The following is a 15,560-nucleotide window of genomic DNA, read 5'->3' on the forward strand; positions in this document are numbered from 1 at the left end:
AAAGTGGTTATACCATTTTACATTCCCACCAGCAGTGTATGAGTTCTAATCTCTCCGCAGCCTCTCTGACATTTATTATTTTGTGTTTTTTGGATTAATGCCAGCCTTGTTGGAGTGAGATGGAATCTCATCGTAGTTTTAATTTGCATTTCTCTAATGGCTAATGATCGAGAGCATTTTCTCATGTATCTGTTAGCTGCCTGAATATCTTCTTTAGTGAAGTGTGTGTTCATATCCTTTGCCCACTTCTTGATTGGGTTGTTTGTCTCTTTGTGGTTGAGTTTTGACAGAATGGTATAGATTTTAGAGATCAGGCGCTGGTCGGAGATGTCATAGCTGAAAATTCCTTCCCAGTCTGTAGGTGGTCTTTTTACTCTTTTGGTGAAATCTTTAGATGAGCATAGGTGTTTGATTTTTAGGAGCTCCCAGTTATCTGGTTTCTCTTCGTCATTTTTGGTAATGTTTTGTATTCTGTTTATGCCTTGTATTAGGGCTCCTAAGGTTGTCCCTATTTTTTCTTCCGTGATCTTTATCGTTTTAGTCTTTATGTTTAGGTCTTTGATCCACTTTGAGTTAGTTTTTGTGCATGGTGTGAGGTATGGGTCCTGTTTCATTTTTTTGCAAATGGACATCCAGTTAAGCCAGCACCATTTGTTAAAAAGACCATCTTTTCCCCAATTAACTGACACTGGGCCTTTGTCAAATATCAGCTGCTCATATGTGGATGGATTTATATTTGGGTTCTCAATTCTGTTCCATTGGTCTATGTGCCTGTTGTTGTACCAGTACTAGGCTGTTTTGACTACTGTGGCTGTATAATAGGTTCTAAAATCAGGTATAGTGAGGCCTCCCACTTTCTTCTTCTTTTTCAGTAATGCTTTACTTATCCGGGGCTTCTTTCCCTTCCATATGAAGTTGTTGATTTGTTTCTCCATCACATTAAAAAATGACATTGGAATTTGGATCGGAAGTGCATTGTATGTATAGATGGCTTTTGGTAGAATAGACATTTTTACTATGTTAAGTCTTCCTATCCATGAGCAAGGTATGTTTTTCCACTTATGTAGGTCCTTTTTGGTTTCTTGCACTAGTACCTTGTAGTTTGCTTTGTATAGGTCTTTTACATCTTTGGTAAGATTTATTCCTAAGTATTTTATCTTCTTGGGGTCTACTGTGAATGGTATTGATTTGATGATTTCCTCTTCGATGTTCTTTTTGTTGATGTAGAGGAATCCAAGTGATTTTTGTATGTTTATCTTATAACCTGAGATTCTGCCCAACTCTTCTATTAGTTTCAGTACTTTTCTTGAGGTTTCCTTAGGGTTTTCTGTGTATAAGATCATGTCATCTGCAAACAGAGATAACTTTACTTCCTCCTTGCCAATCTGGATGCCCTTTATTTCTTTGTCTAGCCTAATTTCTCTGGCTAGGACCTCTAGCAGAATGTTGAATAAGAGCGGTGATAAAGGGCATCCTTGTCTGGTTCCCGTTCTCAAGGGAAATGCTTTCAAGCTGTCTCCATTTAGGGTGATGTTATGTTGAGGAATTTTCCTTCAATTCCTATTTTGCTGAGAGTTTTTTAAATCATGAATGGGTGTTGGACTTTGTCAAATGCCTTTTCTACATCAATTGATAAGATCATGTGGTTTTTGTCTTTTGTTTTATTTATATGGTGGATTACATTAATGGTTTTTCTAATATTAAACCAGCCTTGCATACCTGGTATAAATCCCACTTGGTCGTGGTGGATTATTTTTTTGATATGTTGTTGAATTCTATTGGCTAGAATTTTATTGAAGATTTTTGCATCTATGTTCATGAGGGATATAGGTCTGTAATTTTCTTTTTTTGTGGTGTCTTTACCTGGTTTTGGTATCAGGGATATGGTGGTTTCATAGAATGAGTTAGGTAGTATTCCATCATTTTCTATGCTTTGAAATACCTTTAGTAGTAGTGGTGTTAACTCTTCTCTGCAAGTTTGGTAGAACTCTGCAGTAAAGCCGTCCGGGCCAGGGCTTTTTTTTCGTTGGGAGTTTTTTGATTACCTTTTCAATCTCTTTTTTTGTTATGGGTCTATTTAGTTGTTCTACTTCTGATTGTGTTAGTTTAGGTAGGTAGTGTTTTTCTAGGAATTCATCCATTTCTTCTAGGTTTGCAAATTTGTTAGAGTACAATTTTTCATAATAATCTGATATGATTCTTTTAATTTCAGTTGGGTCTGTTGTGATGTGGCCCATCTAGATGGTAATCTTTTAACAGCTCTTTTGCTCCACTAGCACAGTTAACCCTATCTGTCTCAGTGCAACCATGCTCACCCTCCTTTTTAACAAAAGCTCACTGCTCCCTACGGTTCTTATCTAACTTTCGAGTTGCTGTTGTCAATTTGATCCTATATAGATAAAAAAAAAAAAAAAAAAAGCATAGTGCTAAAGGCAGACATTCTTTACCAGTTAAGCTAAACTGTTGTTTGGTTTTAAGAAGACTTCAGGGGGTGTTTTTTGTTTGGGATTTAAAGATTATCTCAGCGCAATAGATTCGGGGCTTCATTCAGGATGAGGCTACTTCTTGATCACCCTTTTTCCAAATACTCCAGCCTTTGGTTTTAGTGGTGAAAACACTTTCAGTGGGCTTCAGTGCTGTGGCAAACAAAGAGGGAAGACAAGAGGCTGTTACCTTGCAAAGGATGTAAGGTTCTCTGGTCTGCCTCGTGCTGCCCTGAAGATGTCCCACTATCACCCACCTCCCACCCTCTCTCCCCCACCCCTGAAACTCCTACTGCTTGGATGTTGGATTTCCTGGCCTGGATTCTCTAGTCCTCTTCCTTTTCCATTGTTTTCTAGGAGACTTACTCAACTTCATTATCCAAACCTCCTATTGAATTTTTCATGTGTTACCATATTTTTCATCTCCAATGACTCTTTTTTGTTCTCTGAAAAAAAAAATTTTTTTTCTCATTTGAAAGCAGAACCCAAGACAAGGTCTTAGGTCCAGGTGGTGTTTCGGGAGAGATAATCCCAAGAAACAGGGAGGGAGGAGCAAGGGAGCAGAGAGAGATGGGCAAGGAGGATGAGCCAACAAAGGGTATGACACTGAGATTGCTGCTGTAGGCAACAGGGGCTCCACTCCTCGGGGGACCTGTGAGAAGAGTGCAAAATGCCACTGAGCTTGTCCATTCAAAGGACAGGAGGCTGGAGCATTTATCTCCCACTCTGTGAGACTTACCTCCAGGAGTGTTAATCCCCCACAGTTCTGGGCTGAGTCTGCTGTGGGTGTAGGGGGCTGCCACAGTTTTGGAGTGAGTCCTGAGGTAGAAAAGGAGAGACAAGCATGGGCTCTGGCTTGAGGTGGGACACTGTCAGATTGTCAGTGTGCAGGGGACTGTCCACCACAGCATTAGGCAAGGTGGCCAAGGAACATGATGTGGGCATCAACAGCCAGCGCTGGGCAGCCTGTCCTTGTGTCATGCATGCGACATGCAAAATACAGTGATTGTTTCAAAAAGTTTTCTTCTCCTTACCCTATCTGGTTTCTCCATGTTGCTTTTTTCCTGTTTGTTTTGTTCTCTGCCTACTAGGTTTTTCTCATATGTATGACCCTCCTTAGCTATCTGCTCATACTTGGAGATGGGCACTACAAAGTTCAGCTGAAGTTCCATACTCATAGGTGGGACAATCTGGCTGAGCTATTTGTTAGAGGACTCTGAATGTCAGTTTCTTAGCTTATTTATCTTGGGCTGGTCTGATTCCCTAGGGAGCCCTGCTGGTACAGTGGTTAAGTGCTCAGCTGCAAACTGAAAGGTTAGTGGTTTGAAATGAAAGGCATTGGCGTCATTAGGGGAGAGCAGAGGGTGCAGACCACGTCAGATGGAAACATCAAAGGGAGTGACACCAAAATGACTGTCTATAAAATTTTTGTGTAGTGTTTCAGCAGAAATTTATTATTTTTATAAAAATATCCCTGTAGTTATGTATAACAAACAAAAACATTTTTTGTAAGACCAGCTTACACCTATCAACATACCTATAAGGTTAAAACTCTATGCTTATTTACTTTTTCAACCTTCTAATACATTCTGGTCAGCGCTGTCATTATTACCCAATGAAATTACAACGATGCTTCAAATCATGTGGTTTTGTCTGCACGCAGCTGTTGTTTTTGTTGCTGCCAATATATTTATAGTTACTGATTTTGTCAAATTTTCTGGTGTTTTAGCTACGGTATTGTGGTAATTAGTATTTGTGAATCTATATCAATATATTTTTTGAGAATGAAGCAGTAATTAAAGGAGGAAAAAAAAAGCCTTCTGCTCAGTTACTAATAATGTTAAAACTAATAATGTAATTCAAGGTAGAAAGATTTTACAAAACAATTTCTTTGTTAGTATTCATATAATCTAAGAAACATTACATTTAAGCAATTTACAACTGTATTTATCATGTATTATTCTATGATTAAAATTGATGATAAACATTACTAAGGATTCTGCATGGTCTGGTATGGGAGGAAGCCCAGGGGCGGGGGTGTAGGGGGAGGAAAAAAAAGAGACAGCCTGAATTACTGACCTCAACTCTAGTGACACCCCTGCTGAAAGATCAGCAGTTCAAACTCACCAGCCACTCCACGGGAAAAAGATGTGGTCGTCTGCTTCAGTAAAGATTATAGCCTTGGAAACCCTATGGGGCCAGTTCTACTTTGTCCTGTAGGGTTGCTATGAGTTGGGATCGACTCGACAGCAATGGTTTGATTTTGGTTTTTATCTTTCAGTTAATAGCTGACTGCTTGTTTGTGCCAGCTGACACTTAACCAGGTGACAGTCTCAACATTCAGCATGAAAATATAAGTTAATCTGAGGATAACCGTACCTGGTCATCCTCAGACCAGAAACTCTACATTTTACCCTCTCTAAGGAACACATCCTCAGTTCAGGATGGAATGAGGTAAACAGTACCAGCTGCATTTTTAAGGAACACAGCCTCAGTTCAGGATGGGATGAGGTAAACAGTACCAGCTGCATTGAAATGATGAGCTGGCTTCTTCTGAAACAGACTTTCAATAGTCCTCTGGTTTTGAGCGCTCTTTCTTCCCACCCCATCGCCTTCCAGAAGTAGCCAGTCCAATCCTCAACCTTCCTAAAGTGAATGTTTGCTTATCAACTTTCACCATGGTGGTCTTATGATGCACCTTTCTTGAGTCTGCTAAGCAACCACTCATCAATCTGCTTCTAGGCTTTCAAAATGTTGCTGTGTTCTCCTCTGTTTTTATCCTTGTGGGTTTATGGTTTTTAAGTGATCTATTTATTGTCATTTTAGTGATTTAGGGTGGGGGCTTTGGTTCACGTGGTATTAGCTTGACTTCTTGAGGGCTGGAAATTGAGGTTAGCCACACGAGTGGCCAACCAGGTCTATGCGAGCCCCAATTAAAACTCTGGATACCGAGGCTCCAGTGTGCTTCCCTGGTTGGCAATACTCCATGTGTATTTTCACACATCATTGCTGGGAAGGTGAATGCTGTCCAGGACTCCACTGGGGGAGGAAAACTGGAAGGTCTGCATTTGAAACTACCTGGATTCTGCCGATATGTCTCTTCCCTTCATTGATTTTAATCTGTATCCTTTCATTGTAATGTATATGTGAGAATAACAGCTTCTGGTGAGTTCTGCGAATTCTTCTAGTGAATTGTCAAGACTGGAGGGGTTTATGAAACACTGATGCCTGGGTCCTGCCACCAGAGTTACTGATTTAATTGAGGTGAGGCCCAGGCATCAGGATTCTTAAAGGTCCCCAGGCAATTCAAATGTGCATCCAAGGCGAGAACCTGCGCTGGGCCCTCTCCAGCCTTTGGTGGAGTAGGACTAGGAACGTTGAAGGCAAAGGACCATTGCAAGTCACTTAGCTTCTTTAGGTCTCAAGTTGGAAATCTACAACAAAAAGCATTGTGTCCAATATGACTGGTAGGAGCTCTGAGGAGGCCAGGTGACATGAGCGGGCTCTGGCCAGCACCAGGTTCCACAGCCACAAAACACTAGCTGGAAGACATCTAGTTGTTTGTGCCTGAAACCCACAGGGGGCTGCCCAGGCTCAGCAGCAGCAAACCCACCCCAGGCTCCTCCTACCTACGAGCCCAGTAGGGAACTGCTGAAGGAGAGGTCTGATGGGGCACCTGCTGTCCTTGCCCTGGAGAGTTCCATCTGTCAGCAGAGACTCAAAACCAAAGGGAGGAAATCCTGCCAGACTCAGGTTCAGGACAAGGAGGGTGGGCTCTGGGGACAGCGCTGGGCCCTCATCCCCGGAGACAGGAGCCAGTGGAGTTAGGGGTGGCCAGCTCCTGGCTGTGCCAAGGAACCCTGTTGTCCCTCAAGACAAATTCAGAAATCAAGAGCAGCCCTCACTGCCTCTTATTCAAAGTGTGGTCCTGGGACCAGCAGCATCAAGTCACTTGAGAACTTGTTGGGAATGCAGAGTCTCAGGCCTCACTCCACACTTACTGCATCTGAATTCACATTTTCTTTTTTTAAATTCACATTTAACAAGATCCTCAGGAAATTCACACGCACATCAAAGTCTACAGGGCTTTTTCTGAAATGCAGTGTCCAGAGTCAATGATAGATGGGCCCTGGCAATATGGAGGCCTGCCTGTCCTTGGGTTTCCAGGCTCTTCTGAGTGGGTCTGTTCATGGTTCCTCCACCAGGTGAGGCCTGGCAGAACCTCGATGAGCCCAAAGGTGAACTGAGTGTGGACCTCCCTCTCCTAAGGGATACCTCCAGACATAACTCCCTCCCTGCCACCTGTGGGCTGCTCCTGCCCTGCACTGCTCTCTGGTGGCCATTGGGAGACATTACAGCCTCACATTGCCTTACCTGTGGCTAGGACCCAGGAATGAAACTCATCTGTTCTTGATGGTGGGAAGGGGGTCTGACCTGTTGCTGATCCTAACATAAGGCTCCAGGACCCTTAAGAACACTATGGAAGCAGTTTGGAAAATACTAGACTTTAGCTACAGGATGGCAAATTGAGGCTACCTTTTTCCCTGGGCAAGGGGTCCTGTCCTGGCTCAGCCTTCTCCCCATCACTGGTGTCACCTGTGCACCTGTTGGAAGCTGTTTACAGGTGGAGGGTGGGTTAGAGAGGAGGAGGCTGTGTAACACAGGCATGCTGGGCTGGTTCAGGAAGCCTGTGTCGTGGCTGCAGGACCTGAGGTAGGGGTGGGGTTCCTCGTGGCCCGTTACCATGTTGGGACCTTATCCCGGGGGCCGTCGGGAGACATTGAGGGTTTCCAGCACTGTGGAGACATGAGCAAATTTGCTTTGTGAGACAGCTCTGTGGAGGATAAACCGGGGTTGGGATGCAGAAGCAGAAAGACCAGTGAAGAGTCCTTGCATGGTCCAGAGGGGGTGGGGCGGAGGTCAGACCAGTTGCTGGACAGCGGATTCTGACTCCTTGTCTCAGGGTCTGCTTCTGGGGAAACTCAAACCAAGACAGCATCCAAATAAGCCACTTTATTGTCATGATCTTTGGTTCAGGGCGAGCAAGGCAGATCCCTTGCTTTTCACCTGCGGCCTCGGGATTCAATAATAGGAATGTTATTATTGTCATTGTTACCTGCCATTGATTTGGCCCCTGGCTCATGGTGATCCCATGTGTTACAAAGTAGAACAGCTCCGTAGGGTTTTCTAGGCCATAATATTTATGGAAGCAGATCACCAGGCTTTTCTTCTGTGGAGCCACCTTTAAGTAAGCAGCTGATCACGAACCACTTGTGCCACCCAGGTAGTTAAGGCTGGACCTATTTTTAGGGGGGTCATGGAATAAGATCCTAGAAACCCCGGCCATGACTTCCTCTCTGGGGCAGGCCCTCCTCTGCCAGGCTGGCCTCAGGCCCCAGGGCCCTTGCGGGTGACCACAAGGCAGACACCCTTGTCCCTAGAGCAGGCCTTAGAGTAGCTGATGGGGCAGTAGTTACACACAGCAGCTGGCAGCCTGCCTCCTGCACGGCCATCTTCGTGGTCTCCTCTCCAGGCAGAGCCCAGGGAACTTCTTGGGCCTCACTATGCAGTGCTGGGCTCACAGGGCCGCCTGGAAAGCATCCATGTTGGAGCCGGTGCTCTCCAGGGCCAGCAGAGACATCATGCCCTCAGCTGGCGGCACCTGGGCAGGCCCCAGCGGGTAGGGCTTGGTCACATCCCACTTCAGTAACCTGTCCTTCTGAGCTAGGTTGCCTTCTTCTGCCACCTGCTCCTATGGGGGAGGGTCACAGAATCAAGGTGATGATGATAATTATAGCAATACTGCCCACCCTGCCTGCCACCCAGAGCGTTTCTGTGGGCAGGACCTGTAATTGAACCTGTTCAGCATCTTTTTGAGGGAGATAACATTGCCCTATTATGCAGATGAGGAGGAGCCCTGGTGGAGCAGTGGTTAAGAGCTATGGCTGCTAACCAAAGGATCAGCAGTTAGTCTCCACCAGTCACTCCTTGGAAGTCCTGTGGGGCAATTCTACTCTGTCTTATAGGGTCACTATGAGTCAGAATTGACTTGACGGCAATGGGTTTGGTTTTGAGTTTATACAAATGAGGAGACTGAGGCCCCAAGAGGTTGAGTGGTGTCTTAGTCATCTAGCCATCTTAGTCATATGTGGCTCCACCAGAAACCTCAGAGTCCCCCTTGACTCTTTTCTTCCCCTCACAGCCTTCATCCAAACCATCACAAGATCTGCTGCCTTTGCCTGCAAAATGATTCCAGACTCCGGCACCTCCGAGCTTCTCCACTGTGCCCACCGGGTCAGCTACCACCGCCTACTTGCTCGGCCCAACCCTGCCCACACCTCCAGAGGCTGTCCTCATCCACTGATCAGAATAGTCCAGTAAAAACCTGGACTCCACCGTGTCCCCCTTCTCCAGTGGCCCAGGAAAGTCAATCTGATCCTCTGCCTTCCCCCAGCCCTCCAGGCCTCACAGGATGCAGCCTCTGCCACCCCGTCTTGCCCGCTTGCTGACTCTCCTACTGGTCTGGGAACACAAGGCCGCTCATTTCCACCTCAGGACCGTCACCTTTGCCGTTCCCTCTGCCTGACACTCTCTTCCAGATCCTCGCCCAGTAAGCTGCTCCAGGCCACCTCTTCAGAGAGGCCTTCACTTCCCATCCTACCTAACACAGCACCGACCTCTCCTAGCCCCTTATGCAGCTGTCTTAGTCATCTGGTGCTGCTATAACAGAAATACCGCAAGTGGATGGCTTTAACAAAGAGAAGTTGATTCTCGCACAGTCTAGTAGGTTACAAGTCCAAATTCAGGGTGTTGGCTCCAGGTGAAGGCCTTATCTCTCTCTGTCGGCTCTGGAGGAAGGTCCTTGTCCTCAATCTTCCCCTGGTTGAGGAGCTTCTCAGGTGCAGGGACCCCATGTCCAGAGGACGCTCTCTGCTTCTGGTGCTGCTTTCTTGGTGGTATGAGATCCCCAACTCTCTGCTTGCTTCCTTTTCCTTTTATCTCTTGAGAGATAAAAGGTGGTTTAGGCCACACCCCAGGGAAACTCCCTTTACCTTGGATCAGAGAGGTGACCTGAGTGAGGGTGGTGTTACAAGCCCACCCTAATCCTTTCAACATAAAATTAAAATCACAAAATGGAGGACAACCATGATACAATACTGGGAATCATGGCCTAACAAAGTTGATACACACATTTTTTGGGGGACATAATTCAATCCATGACACTAGCTGAATGTTTTCTCTAAAAACATGTCTGTACCTTTGGTGGTTGTGGTCTTCTGCACTAGAATCTGAGCTCCTGGGGCAGGCCTTTGTCTTGTTCGCTGTGGTATCACAGGCCAGTGTGCTCGCAGTGAATGACGGCATGAATGGATGAAGCCCAGGTGGGGATGACTCCAAGGGTCCCGTGCTCAGACCTGCTCTGGCCTCTCCCCCATCAGGTGTCCCAACCTGTAACTGGGTCAAATTTAGGGCAGGAATCTTAAGCTCCAGTCTTTGTCTTGGTTCTAAGGTGGACTAGAAGGTCCGGAACAAGGGTGGGGGAGTCCCTGCAGCCCATAGCTCCATGGCAAGTGCCCCTCTGCCCCATTAGATCAAAGGAACAACTGAACCACCAGTATTCAGAGGAAAGTGAGGTCTATGTGGGCTGGTGCAATCAGGGGAGGCTTCCAGGAGGAGGCAGAATAGAAATGGGCCTTGCAGGATGGGTGGGACATGAAGAAGTGGAGACTCAGAGGAGGGGGATACAGGCTGAGGAGATAAAAGGTGACCAGGACGAAAGCTTAGGGAGATGGGGGCGAGGAAGACCTATGCGTTCAAGCTCTGGCCCATGGATGACGGGGATACTTTGTCGGAGAAGTGGGTTGCAGGCTGTGGTGGTGGCCTGGAGACAGCCTGTGGGTAACTGTCTCCCTCCAGCTCACATATGTATTGCACCACGAGGGACCAGCTGCAGGTCCCTGGCTTCCTCCTCGGGCATGGCTCCAGCTCCCAGAGGTTCTGCTTGGCATAGTCCAAGGCAATGATTTTTTGGAAAACCCTGTGTTGAAAGCAGCTGGCCAGTGGTGGGGCCTGTGGAGACAGCACCTGCCAGGGCTGGCGGAGGGGGGGACTCCCCACTTCTGTGCCTGGCTGCATAGATGGAGAAGAATGCCAGGCCCTGTCCTTCCTCATGACTCGGCCTCTGGGGACGAGACTCTGCCTTCGGGAAGCCCCAGGCTGTGTGGGGAGACCAGACTTGCACACCTGGCCCCAGGCAGGCCCCGTGGTGAGCCATGGCTGGAGGGTGGGGCCAAGTCCCTTTTGCTTCCCCAAGGGTTGCTGCTGGGGGTCTAGAAGGACATGGACTACCCTTCCGGGCAGGTTCAGGACTGATTTCCCAACAGGTACTGGTTGACTTCCAGTGGTCTTCTGATCTGGATTTAAAACACCTGGGAAAGTGACAGATTTCTGCTGCAGAAAAGGGTAGAGCCTCAGTTAAGGGCTGAGACCTGAGCCAGTGGGATCCTAGTTGGCCTCAGACAATGAGGGAAGTCAGGGATATGATGAGGAGTTGGGGGGGGGGGAAATAATTTTTTGCCCCAGAGTAACATTAAGTGCACTGCCCTCTTCTCTCTGCTCCTCCCTTCTTCCACTGAAACCCACCTGTCCATCGTCTTTCAAGGCCCAGGGCCAATGTCCCCACTTCCATATGTCTCCTCAGATTTCTCTGGGAGCATTAGGCTTCGTTCCCTCTGCGTTCCTGTGCGTGTTGCTTGATAGGCCTCTCTTGGCACTCATTATATAGCAGTGACAAGGCTTACTGATGACTGGCCAATCCCTAGGTTTGTGCAGTGTGCACTCTACTCAGCTGTGCATGGTGGCCCCGAATCACCTGGACTTTAGTCTGGCTTTTGCCCTGACAGGCCATCAGACCTGGGCTGGCCACCTTTGCTCCCTCCCGCCTATCTCCCCTTGTGTGCACTGAGGAAATTTGAGTGATAATCTTTTCCAGCTCACCCAGCTCTGATGTCCTAGATTTGGAAGCTGGGCTCTGTGGTTTGGCTTCGGATATCCACGAACTCTCTCAATTTTGTGTAAAAATTTATGAGTGTTCCATATCAAGAGGATCCAGGGCCAGATAACCCAATAAGCAAGGGACACACAGGCCCAATTGTGCCTGGTGGTGTAGTGGCTAAGTGCTATGGCTACTAACCAAAGGGTCGGCAGTTCGAATCCGCCAGGCATTCCTTGGAAACTCTATGGGGCAGTTCTACTCTGTCCTGTAGGGTCGCTATGAGTTGGAATCGACTCAATGGCACTGGGTTTTTTTTTTTTTTTTTGGTACTCGTTTGTAGTGCACTTTCACCTGTCCCCCACCCAGCAAAGATGTGATGCAACCATCTGAAATTGCTCACCACACATTAGCAAGTAAATACAATTAAACCTGTGTGTACCTTGCTCAATGCAAGCCATTGCATACCTGTTTACTGGTTAATCCACCCCTGCTTTCATCAGATTTTCTGGGGGATTCCTGAGCCCAAAGGAAATTCCTGAGCTACAAAGCCTGGCTTTAAGGCCTCTCAGCAGTCAGACAACAGGCAGTATGTTCACATCTGTTCTCGCACTTGCCCCCAGCTTCGGCCTGTGAGCCAGGCCAGCCTGAGGTTCCCTTCCCCATTTTGCAGGTGAAGAAACTGACTCAAGCCCAGCTCCTTGGCCTCCTAAACCAGTTCTCCCGCCCCACCGGAGCTGCCCCCTAGTGGAGGACCTCGTGGTTTGCAGGCTGGTTGTGCGGACTGGCTGGTCTTCTTTGCAGCACCTTGCTGGGGAAGTGGCCCAGTAGAATGGATCCCCTGGCCAACATCCACTATTATGGTGGCCTGAGCTGGAGACCAGCCAGCCACTCACCTGCAGGGAAAAGTCTGGAAGAGATTTTCCAGCTTAAATTTCAGGATGTCATTTTTGGCCACAGTGCCAGAGTCGAATGTGTAGTACGTCATTAAGTAGTCCTGGGGTCGACGAACCCTTTTTCCTCCTGCATACAGCTTGCCTTTCATCCTGGCTTGGGACCTCACCGTGTCTCCCTCTGCCCTTCAGCCGAGCTGTACCCGCCCCTGCTCTCCCCAGCCTCCTGCCCTGCCCCTAAGGGAGGAGGTCGAACTCCGTATCAATGGAGCCGGGGCCTAGCGTAGACATGATAAAGTAACAGGGTCACCAACACGTGACTAACAGGGTATTCTCACTTCTTGGGAGGCGGTGTTTTGAGTGTAGGTGCTGTGGGAGTTGGGGCAGGAGAGAATTAGACAGGGGGTAGAGACAGAGAGAGAAAGAGAGAGTGAGAGAAATAGGTGGGCAAACAGACAAACAGAGGCAGAAATTGCCAGTCTACAATAGGTCAAGGATGTTTCGCTGTGGGGGTTAGTGGGAAAATGAGAACCAGAAGGGGCAGTCCCCTTGGGGTGAGGAAATAGGATCCAGAAATGGCCAAGATTTCAATGATCAAGGTCAGTGAGCTTACTCTTGAATTTATCCTTAACTTGGTTAAATATTCCCATCTGCCTTTAACCCTGTTGAGTCTGTACGCTTGCTTAATTAATCTTTTTTTTTTCATTAGGGCAGAAATAAATTTAGCCAGGGCCCCTGAAAATCATCACTGTGTTTGGACAAACCATTTTATAAGTATTGCCATACACAGACACGCGATAAAATTGCATAAACCTCACACAGACACACACACACACATACACACAAGATTACAGGTAAAACGGGGGAAATCTGAATAAAATGAATGGATTGTATCAGTGTCAATATCCAGTTTGTGATACTGTACTATCCCTTTGTAAGATGTGACCTTTGGCGAAAACTGAGTCAAGAGTGGGAATCCATGGGTGGTGCAAACAGTTAATGCACTTGGCTGCTAACTTAAAGGTTGGAAGTTTGAGTTCTCCTAGAGGTGCCTCAAAAAAATCAGCCATTGCAAGCTCTACGGAGCAGTTTCTTGAGACAGAGTACGGACTCTCTTAATTTCAGAAAAGGGAGAAATTGGCATATAAAAAAAAATTATTAGCTCAATAAAATTACAAGAATTACAGTAAAATATGGACTCAAGTTTATAGTATTCTGATTGAAATGGTTTCCCATGAACACACACTCTAAAATCTGAAAAATAAACATTAACCGCCTTTGATTCTGGACAGTAGGACTAAAGGCCTTGCTGCTCAAAGCGTGGCAGCCTCAGTATCACCTGGGAGCTTGTTAGAAATGCAGAAGTGTTAGAATCATGATCTGCAACTTAACCAGGTAACCAGGTGATTTCTGGGCTCACTAACATTTGAGCAGCACTAAGGGACACACAGGTAGATGGGAGTGGGAGAGCAGAAAAGCCTGAGGGTAGAGGATGACATTTGGAGTTGGTCTTTGTTCTGATTTTGGACACATGTCTTGAATTTGAATCTGGACCCCATCATCAGATGCCAGGGCCACGCTGGGTAAAGGCACATCACCTTCAGAGTCCTCATCTCTAAGGGAACATATTAATATCTATTTGGTTCAATGGTAGAATTCTTGTCCTCATGTAGGAGAAAAAAACCCGGGTTCAATTCCTAGCCACTGCACCTCATGCACAGCCACCACCCAGCTGTCAGTGGAGGCTCGTTTGTTGCTATGATGCTGAACAGGGTTCAGTGGAGTTTCCAGACTAAGATGGACTAGGAGGAAGGGCCCAATCATCTACTTGTATTTCATGAACTAGAGCCGCCTGCTGCAAACAGCCAATTCTTGAGATGGGGTGAGGTGGGTAGCAAGAGCTTTATTACATATATTGATATTTGGAGACAGAGGGGAATGATCTCCTCCTAAACCTGTCTGTCTTGAGAAACTGGAGTCCAGCTGGCGTTTTATAGGGAAAAGGGGACATAGATTTTAGGAACTTGTGGAATATCCATTCTTTCTGTGTAGTTTCAGTGGTTACTTCTCAAACATGTTGATATTTTCCTGCCATTATCCAATCAGCCCAGGGAATGACTGGCACCATCCTGGTTAGCATTGTCCTCTTTGAAAGGCTGAGATCAATATCACTCATTTTTTTCACAGTCCTTGGGAAAACATTGGTTAACTTTTAACTTTTAGAAGAGCTAACTTACTGTTTTTTTTTTTTTTTTAACAGCAAAATCATACTTGGAGACAGAAACAGCCTAGGGAAGGGAAAGAAAAAAAAGAAAGAAAGAATGAAAGGGTGCAGGTGTTGTTCAAAATATGGCTGAGCAGCCTGTTCCAACCCTCCCTTTTCTTTGTTGAAAGTTTCTCAATCTTGGGAAAAAGGGTGTTAAGTCTCTCTAGCTGCTTCCTGCTGGAAGGGGGCGTTGATTGGGGAGAGGAACCTGACATCTCCTAGGGGTCATATACAGGTGGCGGTTTGGAAAGATGAATTTGGGCAAAGTCTTGTTAGATTAAGCAATGCACATCCCTGGGGTCTGGGGAAGAAATAGTTCAGTCTACTAGGGCAAAAACCTCCCCAGCCTTGAGGGTGCTGGTACTGCCTCTGGGAACCATTCTTATTAGACAGGGAGTACAAATGCAGACCAAAATGATTACTACTCCCACAGTTATTAAAGGTGTCAACCAGGACCCCAAGATGGGGAAAAGGTTAGTGACCAAATCCCATGCGTTCCCTTGCCTAGGTGTTGGGTCAGTCCATTTGGTTACCTTGTGGATAGCGTCCAGTCCTACCTCCACTTCTCTGGTGGTGTTTATCCAGGCACAACAGGTTTTGTTAATCAGAGCACACACTGCTCCCGATTTGGCTAGTAGAAAATTGAAAGCTATTCTGTGATCCAGGATCACCTCCACCAAAGAATTTAAAGAGGTTTGTTGGGCTCTAAGTGAGTTTTCGGTTCGGTGGATAGTGTCCAACAAGTTTCTAATGGCTGCCTCCATGTGGTACATTCTTAAACCTGGAATAATTGTTCGCAAGAACCACAACCCAAACATGTTTTCCTCTAGAACAGGGTTACTTTCTGCCCTGTCACTCCTAGGGATATAGGATCTACTGAAAACACACCCCTTTTCCTTTTGGGGGATCTTCATGGTTGTTGGGCA

The sequence above is a fragment of the Loxodonta africana genome, chromosome 8, assembly GCF_030014295.1.
Source record: "Loxodonta africana isolate mLoxAfr1 chromosome 8, mLoxAfr1.hap2, whole genome shotgun sequence".
Lineage (NCBI taxonomy): Eukaryota > Metazoa > Chordata > Mammalia > Proboscidea > Elephantidae > Loxodonta > Loxodonta africana.